The sequence below is a fragment of the Halichoerus grypus genome, chromosome 2, assembly GCF_964656455.1.
Source record: "Halichoerus grypus chromosome 2, mHalGry1.hap1.1, whole genome shotgun sequence".
Classification (NCBI taxonomy): domain Eukaryota; kingdom Metazoa; phylum Chordata; class Mammalia; order Carnivora; family Phocidae; genus Halichoerus; species Halichoerus grypus.
The window spans coordinates 42,029,818-42,053,307 of NC_135713.1; the positions used below are offsets into that span (position 1 = coordinate 42,029,818).

General features: G+C 37.6%; 1 non-coding gene across 1 annotated transcript; it reads right to left on the reverse strand.

The window, feature by feature from the left end:
- Nucleotides 1–23,009: 23,009 nt before the first annotated feature.
- LOC118534662 (U6 spliceosomal RNA) lies at nt 23,010–23,116 on the reverse strand. The gene has a single exon (XR_004916822.1). It is a non-coding gene; the product is annotated as a U6 spliceosomal RNA (small nuclear RNA).
- Between the last annotated feature and the right edge of the window lie 374 nt (nt 23,117–23,490).

Consider the following 23,490-nt stretch of genomic DNA (forward strand, 5'->3'; position numbering starts at 1 on the left):
ACACAAAGTTTTCCACTTTTAAGTTTTAATCCTTTACAGAAGTTGCTTTCTACATTTTTAAGTGTAAAAAAAATTTAAAAACCTTTCAGTAAGATAAAATTTTCATCGGGCCTTTACATGATTCTTGCTAAAGAGAGAATGGAAAGAGGATTGTGATGTGAAATGATGATAATAATAAAATCTTGAAATCTTTAATTACCAAAGTCGAAGCAACTTTTAAATTGTCCAGATCACACGAAGAATTTGATTGAGGTGTATGAGAGGCTTTTCAATTCCCATAGAGATTTACATGCTAGAAAAAAGTTTTTGGGGCGCCTGGGTGGCTCAGTCGGTTAAGCGTCTGCCTTTGGCTCAGGTCATGATCCCAGGGTCCTGGGATCGAGCCCCCCACGTCGGGCTCCCTGCTCAGTGGGGAGCCTGCTTCTCCCTCTGCCTTTGCCCCCACACCACTCATGCTCGCTCTCTCTCTCTCGCTCACTATCTCAAATAAAATCTTTTTTAAAAAAAGTTTGTGTTAGCAGGTTAGCAAGTAATGTTGACATTACTTGTCAACATCCAAAAAGTTTTTATATATATTTAAAGTTGGACAGCTACCATTACACAGTGAATTGTTTACATGTGTGAACTTCGGGACAAGCACCCTGAGATCCATGTGGCGCCACCAGCATGTTCTGTTGAAAACAGCTGTCTCCGAGTCTCACTGCCCTCATTGGTAAAACGGGAGGTCATGCTTAGCTCTGTGGTGCCGCTGAGATTAAGCAAGACACCGTATCTAAAATATTTACAGACCCTGACCTGCAGTAAGTACTCAGTGCTTCTATGTTACCTAAAAATGGAGGAGAATCGTTAGCTCTCTCGTTTATATACAGATACGGTGGGGCAAGTCTGCTGGATTGGTTTCACCCAAACACCCGAGGAAACATTCCCCGGGCACCCGCAGGAGAGCACCAAGAGGCAAGGACACCAGCAGGGTGTCTGCGAATTCGGTTCTGACACTCTCCACCTGGAGAGAGCACATCAGATCCCGCAGGTGGAGGGTTCAGTCCCACAGGACTGCTCTCCACATCACAGGCCAGGCGCAAACCCCGGTTGTTACCTGCGCTTCTGACCTATGGCTCCAAATTGGAGGATCCAACAACTCCTCTCCAACTCAGGGCACCAATGTCAAGTCCGGGTTGTTACCTGTACTTCCGACTGGCCATAAATCAGAGGTTCCCACAACCTCCTCCTTGCCTTCCATTAATTTGCTAGAGCGCCTCTCGGAACTCAGAGAAACCTGTTTATTTACTAGATTACTGATTTATTACAAGGGATATTGAAGGATATGAATCAATAGCCAGATGGAGAGATACATAGGGTGAGGTCCTGAACAAAGGAGCTTCTATCCCTGTGGAGCTTGGGGCCTGGCACTGTGGCACATGGAAACTCTCTGAACCCCCTCCTTTTAGGTTTTTATGAAGGTTTCATCACACAGGCATGATTGATTAAATCATTGGCCATTGGTGACTGATTCAACCTCCAGCCTTTCTCCCCACCCTGGAAATCGGGGGTGGGGACTGAAAGTTCCACTCCTATATTCATGGTTGGTTTCCCTGTCCAGCCATGGGGCAACCAGCCCCATCCTTACATGCCTTCCACAAGTCACCTCACTAACGTAAATCCAGTTGTGGTGGAAAGGAGCTTGTTATGAATAACAAGACCCCCCCATTTCACCTTTATGGCTCTGAAGCAATTTCAGGAACTGAAGGCAAGAGATCAAATATGATGACAATAGATGCCCTCATTGCTCTTATCACTTCAGGAAATTCCAAGGAGCTGTGAGCTGGGAACTGTGGACAATGAACAAATAGATTTTGGTTGTCTGAATGACCAAATACATATATTTTTTATAAATCACAATATCACAACAGCTAAACTGTCTAAGGAGAAATTAGGAAATAACATAAAAAGCTAATTCAAATAACTATTATCCTCATATTCTATTTATATATTTTTCTTAAAATTATTTTAATGATCAAGTTTTCCCTCTCAGATTTGTGTCTTAGTGACATTAACAAAAAACTCCCAAATTATAATATGACTGTACAATAAAAGTTTAGGGTGGTTGGAACTCAGTGTTAATGAAATAAAGACACAGACAAATGTGGAGAGAAAAAAACAGATAGTTTTCATAAAAAAAATAGTTTTCATAATTTTTCATTTCAACAACAAATTTCATAACAACAATATGAATAATATATTTATTATGAACTTCTGAATTTCTATCATTGACTTTAGAATTTCCCCTACTGGAGTCCTATATACTTCTATTTGCCTTTACGCAAGATTTGCACCTCAGAAAACATATTTAAAATTTTGTTGTTGTTGTTAGAAAAAAAATCCAATATGAATGTTTCTGTCTCATTGTACATAGCAAATGTTTGTGTTGTGTGTAATAATTGATATTTACTCTAAAAAGGAAGATATTTGTGTTCTAGGAATTGAACAGCAATTGGCCAAAGAATGATTTGTGGACATCAGGGTGGTAGATCACTCTTATTTTTTTTTCTTTTTTCATGTTTAGTACTAAATTATTTTAAATTTATGGGAAGCTAAGGTAAATGAACCATAACTTCTCATTTTGTCACACTTAAAAGGGACTAATTTGAATGGTGGCCCTGAAAAGATATGCCCACTTCCTAATTCCCAGAACCTGTGAATGTGCATTTATTTGAGGAACAGAACTTTATTGATGTCATTAAATTAGGGACTTTGAGATGAGAAAAGATCATCTTGGATTATCTGGGTGTGTCATAACACTGAGTTCCAAGGACCCTGAGATCATGACCTGAGCCAAAGGCAGACGCTTAACTGAGCCACCCAGGTGCCCCTTGACTTGAATTTTTAAAATGGAATAGTAATTAACTAGATGGAGACAAGAGGGAGGGACATTCTAGGCAAAATCAGCAGCAAGTCTGAAGGTACTGATGTATCCTATATCATGGCGTGTTTGAACAAAAAGTTCTTGGTACCTTTAGGCAGAGTTGAAAGAAAGCACGTGAAACCGTGTGAGCAGTAAGGACAGAAAGTTAGGTAGCTTCCATAGTACCAAGTACTCTGTTTTCTAAGTCACAGAGCTCTGGTTTTAGTCTTTAAATCAGAGACCACTTATTAAGTGACATACAAGCTCGGTGAAATTTGGGCAACTGCTCATCTGTCCAGCCTAACGTTGCCATGGAGGAATTAGAGGGCCAGCACTGCCAGGCCACCCAGGTTGTCAAGAGGTGCTTAAATCTGGAAGGTAAGTAAACTATAATTTTTAAATATTGGTAACTAATTAAGGTAACATGTCAATTATCAAGAGATCCAAGCCAAACTTCATTTCTGTTAGGTGGTAGGGGCCATGGAAAAGCTTACGTTTTTAGAGAATACCTGGGGTGCAGCATGGAAGTTACAGTTATGGGGTGGCCAGTGTGGCCAGAGGTCAGTCAGTGAGGAGAGTATGCTGTCATCCCGGAAGGAGGTCGGGGCAGTGGGAATGGGGAGGGAGAGACAGTGTATGACTGGAGATAACTTGTTGGTTTATCACCCTGGACTGGAAAGATAAGAGGGCATGTAGAATAAATCCTAAGATTCTGGATTATTTAGTTAGCTGGGTAAAGGTATGATACACTGAGATGAGGAATAAAAGCAGAGTTTGGTGGAAAATAAGTTCAGTTGTGGAAATTTTGAATCTGTGGTGGCTTTTACTAATCTGATTGGAGATGTTCAGGACATACTTAATATATATGTGTGGATCTTATCAAAGAGATCTAGACTAAGAATAATATGTTATATTTTATATATTATATTTTAAAATTTTCAACAGGAACTACATATACTTAAGTGTTTGTTACATGAAAAGAAAAGAGAGCCTAGGCCAGAGCTATGTGAAACCTGACTTTTTTGGAACATGTAGAGTTCCAGAAGCATTATATTAAACAAAAAGTGACTAAAAATGATAGATGAAAATCAAGTGAGAGCTGATACACAAAATCTCATGATGGATTGATCTTTAAGGAGGTAGAAATGTCAAATATCTAATACAGATTAAGCAATATATAAAGAAAATGCCCATTGGTTTTGACACTACTAAGATAATTGGTGAACCTAGAATATTTTAAAAATATTCTAATTAGGAATGTAAAAGGATTTTAGGAGATGTGGAATTCTCTAAATCCAAAGAACAATGTGAAAATTGCACTGTAAGGAAAAGGGAAATTATCCTAGAAGGATATATGGTCTACAAAAACAATAAACTGGTAAATATGTAGAAATATCTAACTGAAAGCTCTGTATATAACAGTGGTAGTAACATCTAAGTACAAGAGACTAAATCTACAGAATGGAAGGGAAGGGAAAAATGCCAAATAATGGCTTTAAATTAAATATCTTAAGAATGCATGCCAAGATTTCAAGGATAACCAGTCAAAATTAGAGTATATAAATTACAAATCAGAAAGAGAGAGAAGTGGAGTAAGAGAATAAACTAATAAACTAATACAATAAAAAAAGTGTACTCACAGCAATAAATATAAAATGGTTAAATGGTAAAAACACCAAATATTTAAAAGATACCAAAAGGCCAATGTATTAAAATTAATTAATAAGACATGAATAGCCAGATTGGATTTTTAAAACCTTGAACTTTATGCTATTTACCATAATGACACCCAAAACATATGGACATAGCTTGAAAATGGAAGGATGGAAAGATATGTGTCAGCAAAAAAACTAGCCTAAACCAAAAAACTGGTGTGACTATATTATACTGTAAAAAAGATTTTAAGATGAAACACATCATTAGGCAGAGGAGGCTAAGTATATAATGGCAAAAAATTCCATTTCTTTAGAAGTTACAGCACTTCTAAACATATACGTACCTAATAAAATAGCTCTAAAGTTGATGATGAGCAAAATAATAGAACCACTGAGAGAAACAGAAAGATCCACCATCAAAATGGAACACTCAAGCATGTCTTCTAATTATTGACAAGCCAAGAAGATTGGAAGTACACAATCTCATCTTGGTCTAACTAGACATAGGGACATACCTTGTACCCAGCACAAAGAAAGGCTATATGGCACATCTGTAAAAATTGCTTCTGTACTAACTAGGTCATAAACTCATCTTCATGCATTTCAAAGAACAGGCGCCATTACAGATCATGCTTATTGGCCACAACACAATTAGAAGTTAGAACAAAAAAGATGGGTTTAATCTCTAATATATTTTCAAATTAAAGTACATTTACAAGTAACCCATGGGCCAAAGAAAAAGTCATAGCAATTAAAATATTAACAAATTCATGATAGTGAATAAACCATGTACCAAAAATTTTTGGTTTTGTATATTTTGATTTATACATATAGGTTCTTATATTAAGAATGGAGACTGCAGGATAATAGCGAGTCCAAATAAAGAAGGTAAGAAATATGCAACAAAATTACACCAGATAAAATAGTGGGAAGGCACTAACTACAAGTAGAATGGTTAAATTAGAAAACAAAGGTAAAATGGAAAGAACCAAGAAAGTCAAAAGATGGTTCTTGGAAAAGAGAATTAAAATAAGCACATAAGTACCAATCTAGTATAGATTAAAACATAATAAGAGAATACCATGAAATGATTTTATATCTATCATTTGACAGCTTAGATGAAATCGATGTTTCTAGGAAAATATAACCTATTAAAATATATAAAAAATAAATAAAAAATCTAAATAATCCCATAATAATTAATGCAATTGCAAAAATAATTACTATTTTCCCTTATAAGAAACACCAAGTAAAGACAGTTTTATAGGCAATTTTCCAACAATTCCAACCCTCCTGAAAATCTCTGAATATAAAAATAGAGGGAACTACATCCCAATTTATTCTGTGAAGCTAATTTAATTTGATAACAAAGTCAGATGAAGACAGGATAAGAAAGGCACATTAGAGCATCTTTTTACCCATGAATGTGGATATAAGAACTTAAAATATTGGCACAATGAATCCAGCAGTCATTAGATGATTTTTCCATCGGAAAATGTATAAAAGGTTCTCATCCCATTAACCAATTAAAGAAGAACAAAATGCACGAACATCTCAATAAATATAGAAAAAGTGTTTGGTAAATTCAGCATCCATTCTAATTAAACAGGAAACCGAAAAATAACTTTTAATCATTGGAAATGGAAGAGAACCTCCTTAATCTGATAATGGTATCTACAGAAAAACTTATGAATCAACGTTATTCAAAATAGGGGAATGATGAAAGCTTTTATTAGGAGAGAAATATAAGGGAAAGGATTTATACTATTATTTTTTTATTTGACATTTATAGTAGAGGTCAAGCCTGTTCTACTGGAGAAGTAAAGACAAAGATCAGGAAAATCAGAAATGCAATTGTCATTATATAGCGATAATATAACGGTCTACATATGAAACACAAGATAATTTTCATAAAAATTGTTAGAAATATGAATTAATTAGCTACTTTAAAAAATATTTTATTTTAGAGAGAGAGCGCTCACACACAAGCGGGGGAGGGGCAGGGAGGGAGGGAAAGGTACAAGCAGACCCTACATTGAGCAGGGAGCCCTATGCCAGGCTCCATCTCACCACCCTGAGATCATGACTTGAGCCAAAACCAAGAGTCAGACACTTAACCAACTGAGCCACCCAGGCGCCCCTTATCTAACTACTTTTTATTTATTTATTTATTTATTTATTTATTTTTTAAGATTTTTTATTTATTTATCTGAGAGAGAGAATGGGAGACAGAGAGCATGAGAGGGGGAGGATCAGAGGGAGAAGCAGACTCCCCACTGAGCAGGGAGTCCGATGCGGGACTCGATCCCGGGACTCCAGGATCATGACCTGAGCCAAAGGCAGTTGCTTAACCAACTGAGCCACCCAGGCGCCCCTCTAACTACTTTTTAAAAAATCTTTTTTTGTTAACCATGCAGAAAAGGCATATAATAAATGCACAGTATAATTAACTAATATACTGTATATATCTGTATATAAACCATAATTTGTATCTCATATAGATACAAATCAAGTCAAAACACAGATCAATGTCAGCATCCCAGGATGCCCCTCTCAGCTCCACTCTTTTCTGAAGACCACCAGATTTAACAAGAGTATGGGTGATCATATAGATGAAGAAAAATCCCAGAAGCAAAATATGAGATTATGAACTATGTTTCTAATATTGAAGCACGGAGAAAAGTGGGGCAGTTCATCCTGAAAGAATCATTAGGTCAAGAATTTATCATTTGTGATGAGGTGATAGAGTGGATATTGATTTATAAGAAAAAGGTCAGAATTGATATAAATTGCCATAGCAAGAAGAGTGAGAGATAACACCAATAATTCTCAGCCTCTTTAGTTAAATCTGCACACCATCCGCATGAATAAAATTACTTCATTTCAAAGGAAGCCATTTGCATGGAAAAAAAAGTATTGAAAAAAGTTGTTCAAAATTTTGGAATATATGGCAACTTATAATATTATAAAACATAAAAACAATATAAGCAGGCATTAGAGATTATGTCTGTATGCACGCCAAGAAGTTAACTCTTTACTGTTTGTTATAAAAATCACAATATACATTATAACTTTTTTTTAAGGTTTTTATTTTTTTAGTAATCTCTACACCCAATGTTTGGCTTGAACTTACAACCCTGAGATCAAGAGTTGCATGCTTCAGTGACTGAGCCAGCGAGGCGCCCCGTACTAACTTTTATATTACTAAATCATTCATTGTGATGTAATTGAGCATTTATTTCTGGCACAATATTTAGATTTTTAGATCTTCCTATACTTGTACACAACATTTGGATGCTTTGTCTTAGGTTTCCTTTGTACCATCCACATTTACTATCTGTATTTTATTCTTTTTTTTTTTAAGATTGTTTTTTAAATTTATTTATTTGACAGAGAGAGAGCACAAGTAGACAGAGCGGCAGGCAGAGGCAGAGGGAGAAGCAGGCTCTCTGCTGAGCAGGGAGCCCGACGCGGGGCTCGATCCCAGGACCCGGGGATCATGACCTGAGCCAAAGGCAGCCGCTTAACCGACTGAGCCACCCAGGTGCCCCTATCTATTTTATTCTTAATTCCTGTGAAAAGGTAACTTTTTTCTCCATCAGCTTTGTTGAGATATAATTGACATATAACAATATGTAAGTTTAGAAGCACAATGTGATGGTTTGATGCATGTATATAATGAGAAATGATTACCACAATAAGGTTAGTTAACCCTTCCTTCACCTCACATAATTACCATTTTGTTATTGTTGTTATTAAGGGTGAGAACATTTAAGATCTATTCTCTCAGCAGCTTTCAAGTATACAACACACTATTGTTAACTATAGTCACCATGCTGTACATTAGATCTCCAGAACTTAGTCCTCTTATGACTGGAAGTTTGTACCCTTTGATCAATGCCTCCCATTTCCAGTACTCCCAAGCCCTCGGCAATCACCAATCTACTCTTTGTTTCTAGGAGTTCGGCTTTTTTAGACTCCACATATAAGTGAGAGCATATTTTTCTTTCTCTGTCTGACTTATTTCACTTAGCATAATGCCCTCAAGGTCCATCCTTGTTGTTGAATATGGCAGAATTTTCTTTTTTTTTTAATGACTGAATAATATTCCATTGTATCTGTGTGTGTGTGTGTATGTGTGTGTGTATATAATCACATTTTCTTTTTTTTCATAGAAAAGCAATTGTATTAACAATAAAGAAATGAGAAATCACAATATTCTAAAGCAACAGGCCACAAATAAGGAAAATTCATGAATTGCTATACAAAATAACACTTCCATGTTTAAATGTAGACTGTTTTGATAAAACTGCTGAGTCTGTTCCTTTCCTTCAATATATTTAATACCACCCTCTGAATCATCACATTTTCTTTACCCATTCATATATTGATGAACACTTAGGTCGTTTCCATGTCTTGGTTGTTGTGAATAACATTGCGTGAATATGAGGTTGCAGATATTTCTGTAAGATAGTGATTTCATTTTCTTCAGATAAATACCCAGAAGTAGGATGGCTGATAGTTCTATTTTTAATTTTTTTAATTTCAAGAAATATTTCTTTTTTAAAGATTTTATTTATTTGTTTGACAGAGAGAGACACAGCGAGAGAGGGAACACAAGCAGGGGGAGTGGGAGAGGGAGAAGCAGACTTCCCGCTGAGCAGGGAGCCTGCCCGATGTGGGCTCGATCCCAGGACCCTGGGACCATGACCTGAGCCGAAGGCAGACGCTTAACGACTGAGCCACTCAGGCGCCCCTTCAAGAAATATTTTTAAAATTTGTTGCGGAAACTTCATACTGTCTTCCACAGTGCCTGCCCTCATTCGCATTCCCACCAACAGCGCGCCAGGGTTTCCTTTGTCAGCACTTGTTATTTCTTGTCCTTTTGATGACAGCCATTCTGCCAGGTGTGACATGATAGCTCATTGTGGTTGTGATTTGCATTTCCCCGATAATGAGTGATGTTGAGCCACTGTTCATGTATCTGTTGCCATTTGTATATTTTCTTGGGAAAAATGTCTACTCAGTTCCTTTGCCCATTTTTAAATCAGATTATCTGTGCTTTTTTTTTGCCTTTGAGTTCTAGGAGTTCCTTATATATTTTGGAAATTAACTCCTTATCAGATACATGGTTTGCAAATATTGCCCCATACTATAGGTTGCCTTTTCACTTTGTTGATTATGGTTAACTTCTTTCCTTATGTATTGTATACATTTTCGCATTTTTTCTATTCCATTCTTCCCCTCCCCATTTGAAATTAATATTCAGATCCTTCCTGAATGCTACTCTCCAATTTCTGTTCAGACTCCTGTCTCTGAATGTTCTCAGAGCTGTGGTCCTGGGTTCAGAAAAACTACTCCAGAAGGGGAGCCCTTCTGCAGCTTTGACTCTGTCCCATGTCCACTGGGGAGTTTTCCAATGAGACAAGTAAGGTTCTAGAGAAATCTGATCCTTTGGCCACCAATATAATAGAACTAGAGTGGGTGAAGAGTCATCTTTAGTTTATTGGTTCAACTCTCCCTGGCATATAGAACAGCTCAGGCAAGAGAGTGACAATCTGGGATACTAAACTTGAGAAATGTAAGATATGTGATATGAGTAGATAGAATTAAGTCTTATGCTTTGGCATCATTTATACCAGGACAATAATCTTAAAATGCAGGGAAGTTGTTGGGGCACCTGGGTGGCTCTGTCGGGTGAGAATCTGACTCTACTTCAGCTCAGGTCACGATCTCAGGGTGTGAGATGGAGCCTGGCAGGGCTCCGTGCTGGGCATGTCACCTGCTTAAGATTCTCTCTCTCCCTCTCCTTCTGTCCCTCCTGCCCTCGTGCTCTCTCTCTCTCAAATAAATAAGTTTTTTTTAAATGTGGGGAAGTTGTCCCATTTCCCAGCTCCCAATGAGCAGACATCAGTAATATTCTCCCAAATCAGTTAAATAAATCTTGTGTTGAAGGGATAATTTTATAAAAGATTAGGAATCTCTCTCATGACAACTACCCTAAAAATCATTACAGATTAAAGGACTTTAAATGGAATGGAAGATCTAAGTGTGGGTTTAGATAGGGAACTGGGGAGCGAATATAGGAAAACAACTCCCTGAAAATGGAAGGCAGTCTCAGATAACTATGAAGTAGAAAAAGTATGTAACACCAAAAAATGTAGCCTGGGGACACCAAAGACCATTTTCTTTTGGCTCAACTTTTTTGGTGAGACGAACTTTCCTGCTGGCTTTGGGTTCTACCTAAAGTTAGTTGGGGATGGGAGTGGAGGAGAAGAAGTAAACTTGGGTGATTATGACATTCAGTGTCAGTTCATCAGTTGATACAAATGTACCCCACTGGCAGGGAATGTTGAAAATGGGGGAGGCTTTGCATGTGTGGAAACAGGGAGAAATTTCTCTACCTTCCTCTAAATTTTGCTTTGAACATAGAACTACTCTAAAAAAATAAAGTCTCACAAAAGACAAAAAAAAAAAACCAAACTACCACTCTTTCCCTCATTTATGTGTTCAGAAGTCTTGAGTGACTGAGGCCTTAGGCACCCCTGCACAGTGGCTCACCTCTGCAATGCTTCATGAGCGCGAGCCACTGTATGAGCCAGTTTACCGACATTCTGATTAGAGTCCCACAGTGACTTATGAACTGAGTATTATTTTACATAAAATAGAAGTTTAGTTCTAGTTCACACAAACAGAATGCCTCTTCTGTGCCAGGAATGGTGCCATTTGCTTTTCACACTGTCTTATTCAATCCTCGCCACCACTTAACGAGGTCATAGAGTCTACTATTTTCCTCACTCAGTGTTGAAAATTTGAAACTCGGAGTGTATAAGTAACTCGCCCAAGTACATGCAACTAGGAAGCGGTGTCAGGATCGCAAAGCCCCGGGCTGTAAGCACTAGCTACATGGTTGCTTGGAAAATGTGGGAATGGCAGCAAAATACAAAGAGAAAACTACAACAAAGCGGCAAATGGTACAAGAACAGAAAATTGGAGATCTTAAATATGGGAAAACAGTGCTAGTTATCTTTACCTATTTTTGAGCTCTGGAGGGGAGAGGAGACATGCTCCTATGTGGCACCAGAGAGCAGAGTCAGTTGGGGTGAATGGGAGTAAATTTTTGTTTAAAGAACTTTTTTTAAAATGTTTTGTTTTTAAGTAATCTCTACCCAACATGGGGGTTGAACTCACAAGCCTGAGATCAAGAACCGTATGCTCCACCGACTGAGCCAACCAGGCACCCCTTAAGTACTTTTAAGTAGAGTTCCCTAACATCTCCAAAGGCAGCTTTGGTAGGAGGTGTTTTAACATGCAGAGGTTAACCCTAGTGGATAACACTCTAGTCAGGCATGGAAAGGATGTGAGGAGTCAGAACTAGGTAAGTTTTTTGAATTCCCCTGCAACTCTCAGTTTTGATTCCAGGACTCTGATAATAGAAACCTGAATGCATTTGCCAAGAAAGTTGTGAACTTCTATAGAGCAAACCTGGAGCAAATGGGAAAATGTTCCATTTGAAAAAAAGAGCCATATTGCCACCTGGTGATCATAACAATTATTCTCTTTTACTCACTGGTTCTTGAGTGTTTGAAATAAAACCCACTAATATACATCAGAATTAAGATATAAAAGTTTCCTTAACTTGTTGGCATTTTTTCTCCAATGCCTTTATTTTTATTTATATAAGTAACAATTTTTTTGTATCTACATTCCCATAAAATTATCTAGTAATTTCTTTGCAATAATTTCCTAAGAAAGGAGATGTTGTGTCAAAGAGTATTGTTTAGTTTTAAAGTTTTTGATATGCATTTCCCAGTTGTCTTACCCAGAAACATTGTGCCCACGTGCCATTCCACCCGCATTTTATAAGAGCATCTTATTCTCTGCACCCTCACCAATTCTGCAGAAAATCTTTAAGCTATTTCTTTGCCTAGTTGAGTTTATTTGTATGTGGGTAGATATCCTCTTCTGTAACTTTGTAGTTTTTGAATACTAGTTATGTTGAATATTCAAAAATGCATTTTGTAAATTTTGTTTTTCTTTTCTGTTTGTCTTTTAGCCTGCCCATCTTTACTTGTTGATTTGTATGTGCTCTTTATAAAATACAAAAGTAATACTTTATTTTAAACACATTGAACATCCTTATATGCCGGGCATAGTGCTAGTAAAGCATGTACGTGAAAAGAGTTCAGATTCTGTAGGGGAGTTTTCTTCTCCTCTACCTCTCCTCAATATGCAATCACTAAAAACTATTAACTACCTGTGTGTTAGGCACTGTACTCAGTGGTGGTGAGGCATTCGTGACTCATCACTCGACCGTACCCTCTTACATACTACAGGAAAGAACTATGCTGCCTTTATCAAACTGTGAAACTTTGTAGTGGTTCCAGGGATCTAAGGGACAAGATTTGTACTGGAAGATCGGGACTTCAAGTCAGACTCTCAAACAAAAAATATCTATTTTGGATCTATTACGTGCCAGTTATTGACCACAGTGAGAGATTTACCTAGGTGTATGAAAAATCACCCATCTCATTATGGGCTGCCATCCTCGTGCACGTTGGCACATCAAGCATAGAAAGCAATAATGGTAGCTCTCACATATGGTACAACTGTGAAGCAAATGCTGTGCTTGTCCCTTCTAATGTGTTATGTCTAAGCTCTACTGCAACTCTGAGTTGTGATTTTTGTTCCCATTTAAGTAATACAAGGCTGGAGTAGTTCTGGTAAACTAAGATGGTTTTTGCTGGTAATGGAGGGATTGAACCTGGACACAGTAGGGAGGTTTGGTGAGCGTAACAGAAAGAAAATTAAACCAGATATAAATTCTGGTTCCAAAGAAGAGTCGGCTTGTGATTCTCTCTCCGATGCAAGATGGGCGGGGGTGGGGTGGGGGGAGGAGTACAGAATGAGAGCTTCAGAAAATTTCACTTCAAAAGCCATCAGAGGTGGGACGCCTAGTGGCTCAGTTGGTTAAGCATCTGCCTTTGGCTCAGGTCATGATCCCCGGGTCCTGGGATGAGCCCCGCATCAGGCTCCTTGCTCAGCGGGGAGCCTGCTTCTCCCTCTGCCTGTGGCTCCCCCTGCTTGTGTTCTCTCTCTCTCTCTCTGACAAATAAATAAATAAAACCTTTAACAAAAAAAGTCATCAGAGGTGATTTTATATCCATGAAAGACAATCTCTTTGAGAAATTTTTCAATTTTTTTCTGCCCAAATTCAGAGTATTTTTAAATTGAATTTATGATTAAATAGGACACAATAAGCTAATGTTTGCCTCTTTTCATGTTCAAAATACTACTGATATGAAATAAGAAATTTAAAATAGGAATAAATCTTTAGAAGGGAAAGAGAACAGAAAAAGTGTCCCATAGAGATTACAAATTTCATATGAAGATACTATGAACTACTTGATGACAATGTATTTGACAACTTGGATGAAATTTACTAATACCTAGAAAACACAATTTGCCAAAACTGCTCCATGAAGAAACAGAAAATCTGAACAGATCTATTTATTAAATAATTGAGGGGCGCTGGGATGGCTCAGTCGGTTAAGTGTCAGTCTTTGGCTCAGGTCATGATCCCAGGGTCCTGAGATGGAGCCCCGCATTGAGCCCTGCATCAGCCTCCCTGCTCAGCAGGGAGTCTGCTTCTTCCTCTCCCTCTGCCCCTCCTCCTGCTCATGCTCTCTCTCTCTCTCGCTCGCTCTCGCTCTCTCTCAAATAAATAAGTAAAATAAAATCTTTTAAAAAATAAAGTAATTGAATAGAATAAAAACCATCCCATAAAGAAAGCTATAGATCCAGATGACTTTCATGAGGAATTCTAAACATTTAAGGAAGAAATAAAATTTCCCACAAATTCTTCCAGAGAACAGAAAAAGATGGTATACTCCCTGCCTCATTTTATAAAGACTGCATAACTTTGATGCCCAAACCTGGTAAGGACATTATAAGAAATGAAAATTATATTATACCATGTTAGCAAATAGAGTCCCTTACTTTCTTTTTCTTTCTTTCTATCTATCTATCATCTATCTATCTATCTATCTATCTATCTATCTATCTATCATCATCTATCTATCTATCTATCTATCTATCTATCTATCTATCTATCTATCTATATCTATCTATCTTTACATCTAACCATCCGTCTTTCTATCTATCCATCTTATCTCATCTTGCCTATTCTATCTAATGGTATATCACAACTGTATTAACTTTGTTTTCAGAATGCAATGTTGATTAACTTTTGAAAACAAATTATTGAAAACCACCACACTGTAAGACACAAAGGAGAAAAAGCATATGATAATCTCAATATGTACAGAAAGTACATTTGAGAAGAACTCTGAGTGCACGTATTTATTTGGAAGACGAGCCCAGAAAACACAAGTGAGAAAAGCGGGCCAGTGAGACAAGGCTGGAAGGAAAGCTAAGAGGAGTGCACTAGTGAGCGGGTTGCTCTGCGAAATTGGACAAGCTCACCAGGGACTCTAAACAATCGGGAGAAAAATGCCTCAGAATCACACTAGCAGAGGACAGGGGGTGCTAGGCCATTTATCTACTGACTGTCCTTCCCCGCACTTCTGGGATGCTCCTCCCAGCAGCTGAGCAAGCTCCCAGGGTGCTTGAGAAAGCTCTCAGGCAGAAGAAAGAGATCCAGGCTCTTGAGGTGGAAAAGCTTCCAGGGAAAATATCTATTGTGGTTATTGCTAAACTCATGAGGGCCAAGTGGATATAGGGCAGGGCATCAAAAACCCACGCTACAGAATCCAAGAAGATAATGTAAGAGACAAGAAAAAGTCATGCACAAAAATTTCCTTGTCAAAAACACATACAAATGTCAAGCAAAATTATTGGAAAACATTGATTTGAAAGGTGGCAGGAAGTAGCAGATGCAGCTCCTGCTTTTTTGGTCAGATATGGAAATATATTAACTTTAGAAATCATGTTTATTGTTAATAAAATAGTGGTTAAGATGGATACAAAGCATATTGTATAAACAGTACTACTATTTTTTGCCTGTGATTTTTAAAAACTAATTCTCACAACAGCCCAAATTGCTATGATTGCTATTATCTTCCCATTTTACAGTTAAGAAAATGGAATTTATAAAGGTTCAGAAACATGCCTAGGTTACACCTAGTAAGTAGTGGAACTAGGAAATGCTCACACACAGCCTGACTCCAGAACCAGTGCTTTTATCCACAAAGCTATACTATGGTTTAATGTTAAAAAATTAAAACCACACAACAGCTAAGTGAAATAGAAAACAAATATTAAGATAATAGAGCTAAACCAAAATACACCATTGATTCCACTGAGTGTAAACAGATATTCTAATTAGAAGTCAAGAGTGTTAGGGGTGCCTGGGTGGCTCAGTTGGTTAAGCGTCTGACTTTTCATTTTGGCTCAGGTCATGATCTGATGGGTCTGATCTCAGGGTCGTGAGATCAAGTCCCATATCAGGCTCCACACTGGATGTGATGCCTCCTTAAGATTTTTGCTCTCTCTCTCCCCCTCTGCCCCTCCCTCCCGTTCAGGCTTTCTCTCTCTTTCTCTCTAAAAAAAGAAAAAGAAAAAGAAATCAAGAGTGTTAGACTAGATAAAATACTGAACTACATGCATGTAGTTTAAATTTGACACCAAAAGCAAAGGCAACACAAGCAAAAAATAAACAAGCTAGACTACATCACCCCAAAAGCTTCTGCACAGCAAAGGAGACCACCAGCAAAACGAAAAAGCAATCTACTGACTGGGAGAAAATATTTGCATGTCATATATCTGATAAAGAATTAATATCCTATTCATTCTTTGTCCTTCTCTCAGGAAACTTTTATCCATGGTTTCTAGTGTGACCTTACAGAAAATTCTGTGTATGCACTGGTTCACCTAATTTACATCATAGGAAGCAGCAGAGTGCAGGGGGAACATAGATTCTGGGATGAAATTGCCTAACTTGGAATCCTGACACTGCTATTAATTGTGTGACCTCTGGTAAGTACTAATCCCCTCTGGGCCTCTGTTCCTGTGGTGGACAGGCTCTAAAATGGCCCCCCGTGATCGCTACCTCCTGCTCTTCACAGATTATATAATCCCATCCTTTTTATGTAACTTGCTTCTAACCAATAGGAGCAATGATGAGGGGATTATCACTTCCATGACTTTTATCTTGCTGGAAAACTCTCTCTCTCGCTCCCTCTGGCTTTGATGAAGAGAGTTCACATGTTGGAGAAGCTCATGTGGCCAGTAACTGAGGGTGGCAGCCAGCCAATAGCCAGCAAGGGACAGAGGCCCACAGTCCAACAGGCCTGAGGGAACTAAATCCAACAACCACGTATATGAGCTTGGAAGCAGATCCTTCCCCAGTCAAATCTTCAGATGAGTCCTTGAACTGGCTGACATCTTGACTGCAGCCCTGTGAGAGACTGTGAGCCATGCCCAGATTCCTGATCCCCTAAACTGGGAGGTAATAAATGGGATAGCTGGGAAGTTTTGGTAATTTGCTATGTAGCAATAGATTACTAACACATTTCCCTCTTATGTAAAAAGGAGGCAGCAGTAGTCACCTGCCTCATAAACTTGTTATAAAGATTAAAGGGTATTTTAGAGGATTTTAAAGGATATAGAACAGTGATTAGAACATAGCAAGCATTATGTGCTTGTTAAATAATTTATATTGACACCAAAAAGAGAAAATAAAAATGTGATTTTTTTTTTTTTCTCCATCCAATTCCATGGATTTTCTGAATTCTACCCACAGACTCCCAAGGGCTCCATGGTCCCCCAGGGTAAAAATTCTTATGTCTAGAACAAATGGAGGACATTAGGTGAATGCTTCCTTTCTTGTTCTCTCCAAATTGTTCCTGCCCACCCCATCCTTTCCTCCTCTATCAGAGAAGAAAAGTCCTCTTTAGACCTCACTTTCTCTCTGTTCTAGTTCCCAGGCCATCCCACTTCCCTGGGGACTTTGTGCATTTGAGCATTTCCTCATTTCTGTTATACAGCTGTGTTCCAAGATATAGAGCCATCAAAAGCTTTGCACAAAACAGATACCCAACAGTTTGTGTGTGAGCATTATGGAGACACAAGCACTAAAGATGAGCTGAGGGGCGATGGCAGGGGCATCACCACCAGAAACAACCAGCATTACTGAACGATAGTGAGGTGGCCTCATCCGGGGAAAAAGGAAAACAAGGTGGTCTAAAACCCTGGGAGGTAAACCCTGCAACAAGATAACCTATTTTCACTGGTGGATGCCTGCACCTACCTTTGCACTGGCCCACGCTGACTCTGAGGTGACAATGGTAAATAGAAAGGGCAGAGAGTGAATATGGAAAACATTCCTTGTGCAACCATAATTTCAGAGTCAGCCAGGACACCAGCAAATCAAACACTTTAAACTTTGAAGGAGAGAGGGGAAATATGAAAATGACTGTGAGTAATTACCTAAATGTAAGCCATTTGAATAAAAGTGGTTGGCATCTGGATGATACTGCGTGACGTCAGCCTGGGGTCACTGTGACTTTGGCATTGCCCAAATGGAGGCCATTTTTTCAGCCTTTGTATAATCATAACTTTTTTGCTGTACTTGATGTGGCTGATCACTTCCTCCATCTAGAAACTCCTTCTAGGCTCCATGACAATGTGCACTCCCAGTTTCCCTCACACTTCCTTGACTCTTCCTTCTCTGTCTCCTTCCTGGGTTCCATTTCTTCTCCCATCTCTGGTGAACTCATCCATCTGTGGTTTCACCTCTCTCTGTGCTGAGGACTTCCCAATTTCTACCACCAACCCAGCTTCTCCTTAGAGCTTCAGAATCATCTGCACAGTTGACCACCTCCATGCAATGCCCCTTAGCTGCCACCAACTCAACATGTCCTCTCCTGAACTTGGCCATTGCCCCACAAGCCTACTCTTCCACATTGTTTGTCTTGGTTGGTAGTAATACCATCTTCCAAGAGCCCAAGCTCTATGATCCATATTCTCATTACCCCAGCTCATCCATACCATGTCTTGTTGATTTAATCCCTTCATGATTCCTGAATCTAGCATCTCAAATCAGGTCACCATCTCTTGTCCAGACTGTTGGAAAAGCCTCCTAACTGGTCAGATTCCTCAGATGTCCATCTTCAAGTCATCTTCCAAGAAGCTTTTGGAACCCTTTTCCTAAAACCTAAATGTCATTTGTCACAGCCTTGCTTTAAAATTTTTTCATGGTACCCTCTTGCCTTTAAAAGCCCTCTGTGGCTTGACACCTGCTAACTCCATCCTCAGCACATCCTCCAGGCTATGAACGATGGTAACTTCTAGGAACAGTGCACAACTTTAGCTTTTCCCTCTGATTATACTTTATGTTTTAGATCCTGATGGATTCTTAGCTAAACATTTATAATACACATCTCTAACATACCACAATTATTATTATATTATACTCATGGCAGTTTAAAAACCATACAAAAATACTCTTCCATTTACCCATCCTTGCCTTGGTGCCTATCTTCTCACCCATTTTACTTCTACATATGTCATAAAACCCACAAATATAATCTTATTTTCACTTTAAGCAGTCAATCATCTTCTGAAGATACTTAAATATTAAGGGATAAAAGTCTTACATTTGTCTCTATATTTATCATTTTTCAGATTTCCACCTGCTATAGCTTCCTTGTAATTACAGGACTTCCTTGAACATTTATAGTGCAGCTCTGTTGGTAATGAATTCCTTCACCTTTTGTAGGTGAAAGTAATAAGTGAATAAGGTGAATAAGTACTTTACTTTTGCTTCTAAAATTTATTTCTGATGGGTAAATTGTAGATTGACAGTTAAAAAATTTTTTTTTAATGCTTTAAAAAAAGTTACTCTCTTCTATTGCATTTGTCCCTCTGACAAGTCTGCTGTAATTCTTATTAATGTATCTTTTTTCTTTCTGTTTTTTATATTTTCCCTTTTATCGCTGGGTTTAAGCAATTTGATTATGGTGTGACTTTGTATAGTTTTCTTTATGATTCTTATGCCTTGGGTTCACTGAGCTTCTTAGATCTGTTGAGTTTGTACTATTCATCAAATTTGGGAAATTTTAAGCCAGAATTTTTTCACAAAAAAATTTTAGCACTATCTCGATACAATGCACAGTAGTTAATCTACAAGCAAGTCAAAGGTGGATGGGTAATGCTCATGAGTACAATGTAATTAATTTGCACACTTAAGTTGTATCACTCAGACTGATGCAACAATGGGTGATTTATTACTATGAACTGTAAATTATGATTACTAAGGTCAGGGCTCAGGGCAGTGACAGTGACTCAAGTGGCAGTGACTAAAGAAGGCAGATAACCTATGCTGTATTCATTTGATATTAAAATGAGTGTTCTTTCAGTTCTATTTTTGAGGGCTGCTGTTTTGGCTTTAGAGTTTTCCTCCAACCTTCTGCACCCATTACAGAAAACTGGGAGTTTCTGTATCATGAAAAGGGGTTCCCTGGGACACATAACTTTCACCACTAAACTGGTCTAGTCCCAAACAAATCCGGATGATTTATTACCCTGGGTCAACATGGTAGAAACTCATTGTACTAAAATATCTGTAATTTTCCTTTATTTAAAAAAAAAAAAAAGCCAATTACACAGATTGATGAAGAATAAGAAGACAAATTGCTGATCTTCAAACTAAGGTCAACTGTGATGAAAACAGTTTTAATAAAGACCATGGAACTTCAGAAGACACAGAGAAGGAAGGGATGGAAAAAAATTTGGCACACAAGTATGAAAAATTACTATATGTCTGCCACTATAATTAGGAAAGAAAATGGACCATACTCTGTGAATTCTAGGAAGTGGTCTCAGTAAATTCCATAGAGAAATTATTTTGGCCATGTCTTCAAAGTTATGAGATTGTGAATACAGGTCAAAATGGTGACACTGTTCATGAGAAACAGATGGTTAGGTCATAAATTATATGTGATGTGTATCCAACTGAGTATGAAGTTGGCTTTTTCATATTGACCCCAGGCTGTGATACCAGAGATGGCTATAGAGGAGAGGGAGGTGAGAAGAGGAAAGACAAAGAGGGCAGGAGGGAAGGCTGGTTGCTTAATTGTTTAAAAACTAACTTTTATATGCACTGGGAGAGCAAAAACTTCATTTGACTTGCTTTATTGCAATATTTGCTTTATTGCAGTGGTCTGGAACTGAACCTGCAAGATCTCTGAGGTATGCTTGTATTGTACTTTTGGCTTGTTGAACTCCACTTTTTATTTTCTATAGTATTTAAAAGAAAAAGGCATAAAAATAATAAATTTATATGAACAGGTTCACAATATATAAAGTATAATTTATAGTTATAAAGAAGTAGAGTTTTTGGATATGACTGACAGTAAATTGGTATCAATTCAAAATAGATTGTTATAACTTTAAGATGTTTTATGTAATCCCCATGGTAACCACAAAAAAGTATCTATAAAATATACACCAAAGGAAGTGAGAAGGGAATAAAAACACATAAATACAAAAAATTAACTAAATACAAAGAAAAGTAGTAATGAAGTGAGGTACAAAAACTACAAGACATAGAAAATGACAAGATGGCAGAAGAAAGTCCTATCTTACCAGCAATTACTTTAAATGTAAATGGATTAAAATCCACAATCAAAAGGTAGAGATTGACAAAAATGAATTAAAAAATGATCCAACTATATGCTGTCTACGGGACTCACTTTAGATCTAAGTACACCATAATGTGTAAGTGAAAGGATGGGAAAAAGATATCCATGCAAATAACTAAAAGAGAGCAGGGTGGCTATACTAATATCAGATAAAATAGACTTTAAGTCAGAAACTGTTATAAGAGACAAAGAAGGACATTATATATTGATAAAAGGATCAATTCACCAAGAAGATATAACAATTATACAGATATATACACCAAACATATCTCCAAACTGGATGAAGCAAACATTGTTAGAATTGGAGACAGAAATAGACAGATCTACAACAATAGTAGGACACTTCAATACCCTACTTTCAATAATGTATGAAACAACCAGACAGGATATCAATAAGGAAATAGAGGACCTGAACATCACCAAAGGACCAAATACACCTAACAGACACATACAGAACATTCCTCCCAACAACAACAGAAAATATTTTTCTTAAGTGCACATGGAATGTTTTTCAGGATAGGCAATATATTAGACAACAAAACAATTGTTAATAAATTTTAAAAGACTAAAATCACACAAAGTATCTTTCCAATCACAATGGAATGAAAATAAAAATAGCAGAAGGGAAACCAAAAAATTCACAAGTATGTGGAAATTAAACACCACACTTTTAAACAACTAACAGGTCAAAGAAATTGCAAGGGATATTAGAAAATATTTTGAGACAAATGAAAACAAAACACATGCTAAAATTTATAGAATACAATAAAAGCCGTACTAAAGAAACAATTTATAGCTGTAAACCCTTATGTTAAAAAAGAAAGATTTCAATTCAACAACCTAAATGTACACCTTAAAGAACTAGAAAAAGAAGAACAATGTAAACTTAAAGCTAGCAGAAAGAAGAAAATAATAAAGATTGGAGAATGATGTAGTACGTGTGGTAAGGCTGCCCAACAAGTACAGGACAGGAACTCAGTATCATTTTCCTTTCTGTTAGAAACTCAACAATGTGCGTTCCATTTTAAAAACACTTCTCCAGGCAATGAGATATAATTATAGACACTAACCTGAAACAGAAATAGTTGTCCCCTTTTTCCGGTTGAGCCTGGAGTTGAGGATGGAACAGAGAGCACAGTCTTTTGAGTTCAGTTACCAGCATTAAAGATTCATTGGAGAATAAGCTTTTCCCATTTTTGCTGTCACCTTTAGAGTGTGGCTTTAAGCTTTCCAGCTTGCCTCAGGCTCTGGGTACCACCCTGCAGCTTTACACACCAGATGGACCACTTTGGCATCACTATTCTTGATGAGAACATGTGAGGAATTTTCTATTCCTATAAAATGAGAAGGGGACAAGCAGTTCAACTAAGAAATCAAGTGTTTTGATTCTCACTGAGTGTTTTGAATATGATGAACCAAACAGAAGGACTGTGATCTCCTGTACAACCTAGGGAGAAAACAATGATTTTATGAATAACTTTATCAAAATTAATGATTGCCCCCCAAGGAATCAAATGTAGCAGAAAAAGACAAGAACCAGAAAATTTAAAGACCTAAAATAATTGAAAATTTTGGAGAAAATAAGATAATAATGAGAAGCTGAGCATAAGAATTAAAAAAAAATGGATGGGTACCCATTGGGTCTGTTAAAATAGAATTAACAAATATAGAAAAAAAAAAAAGAATTTATAGCAGTTTCAGAAGCACCTAAAAGCTGGTTGAATGGCACAATTCTGATGAAAAGTCCTTACACTCTACCCACAGAGGTCAAATTGTCAAAGCAGAGCCCTAGAAAGAATGCACTTTACTTAATAGTGTGTCATCCTTGTGCAGGGGCCATGCTAATCTTCTCTGTGTTATTCCAATTTTAGCATATGTGCTGCCAAAGCGAGCACTGTACTTAACAGCAAATTTTACTAATAATCAGTGAAGGATACAAGCAAAAAGCAAGCACAAAGATAGCAACGTCTATCTCTGGAAGGGTCCGAACTATCATCTGTACCTCCAAAACAATAGATTTTTGCACTGGGATATATTTTGTTTTCGGGCAAAGAGATGAGTGTTCACTGTGTGTGTTGTACGTGTGTTGTACAGCTTGTCCTAGGAAGCTATTTAAGTTCAGAGCCTCTTTGTTTTTACATTCCATCAGTTACACAGGGAACTTACCTGACTAACTTCTGTTCTCTAAATTGTATCCCTAATCCATAAATTCCAGATTAGTTTATAGTAAGCAATGCAAAAATTCCACTAAAAACATTCTTAGATGAGA